The sequence below is a fragment of the Stegastes partitus genome, unplaced genomic scaffold (assembly GCF_000690725.1).
Source record: "Stegastes partitus isolate 25-593 unplaced genomic scaffold, Stegastes_partitus-1.0.2 Scaffold1640, whole genome shotgun sequence".
NCBI lineage: Eukaryota > Metazoa > Chordata > Actinopteri > Pomacentridae > Stegastes > Stegastes partitus.
In genome coordinates, this window is record NW_007579371.1 from 76,337 (window position 1) to 78,006 (window position 1,670).

A 1,670-nucleotide genomic window follows, 5' to 3' on the forward strand; every position below is an offset into this window, starting at 1 on the left:
ACAATGATATCTCATCTGACTTTCAACAATCAAAATAATAACAGTAATTTCTAAAGCGTCAAATTATTCTCCTGATGCTTCCTGCCCTTCACTGGGACCTGCAGTCAGAATCTCAGGCTAAGATAGCTCTAGTTCCCCCAACATGCACCTTGCTGACCATTTATGTGCAGATAATAAACAGACGCCCTCCTTTGCCTCTTTACTGTGGAAGATTGAGCACAAGGCTTCATTCTTCCTGCAGAGGCTGGACAGCAGCGGGTGGACAGATCTCGGATGTTTTCTCCCTCCTCCCCTCGCTGACATTAAACCCACTGGCTCGGTAACAGAAGGAGGCTTTCCTCTGCTCTTGTAGCTTTTGAGAACATCCGTGTCCTTGATGGCTCACATATATTTTTTTTGTCCAATAACTACAACTCATCACATTGATGTGGTTCCTTTTGTGCTTTTGTATTTTGATTTCTTTCTCTTTTTTTTTACATGGTACCCCACCCTTTCTAATTAAATAACTAAATTTTCAAAAGTGATAATTCATATATTTAATAAAAATGGGAATGCAATTTATTTGGGTAATAAAATGAAATCTTTCCACCATTTAAAACACACAGCTCTATCTTGGCTGACTCCTTGCATCAATAATTAAGGGTGCATTAGCGTCTGTTGCGTTTAGGTTGTTTCTAGCTTGTGCATTTTTAATCATACATGAGATCAAACACCCTATACCTTTTAATCATTGAATATTTTAGTCACACTACCCAGGGATGTATTCAGATCTTCTTGTATGTGTGTGTGTACAGATGCACAAACACACAAATCACAGGAAATCGTGTGGTGTTCACAATCACTCATCTCTTTGAAGGTAGAGGATGAGCTGTAATAATCTTCTGACACATTCTAATGAAAGATTTCCCTTCAACCCAAAGTCAAACACAGTTTCTCTACACCTTATTTTATGGCTCATTTCCATCATCTGACGTGGATCTTGAGTCATATTGAATCTGAGGGTGCTTTTCTCCACCGTCTTGTAATCTGTGTCACTGCTGTAATTCAGTGTAAATTATTACCAATTATTAACTGATTCCCAGCACATACATTAATGGTAGATTGTCTGATGTATCTCAGGACTTGAATCAGACCGGCCTAATTGTGAACCATATCAGGACCATTAAGGATCAATGTTCCTTTTGTTTAACTTACATTTTAAATAGTTTAATATGTAAACATGTGGGGCAGAAAACACGAAATCATGCTTGGTATCAGCAAACATCAGAGACAAACAGGTTCAGTTCATAAGTGTAGACTGTACACAAGTTAGATTTGAGCATTATTCCCTAATGTAAAAGACCATGGCTGAAAAATCGGTTTTAAAAAAAGTAAGAACATTGCATGGGGGGTTAAGAACACCTGACAGGACTGAGGGAGTTTGGGGACATGCTCATCTGGGAGAAAAATTTAAAAGATATTCGCTTTACAAACTCATTGCTAGTTATTTCCTTCTCTTGCCACCAACTAGTTCCGAAAGCAGCAGCTGGCCTTCTTACTTGTTTTAGCAGACAGCATCACATCACAGCAGTCCTGGCATCTACTGACTGGCTACCTGTTCGTTTTGGAATTCATTTTAAGATTTCGCTGTCTGCTTTTAAAGCTTGTGTGGGTCTGAGCTTTAGATCCTC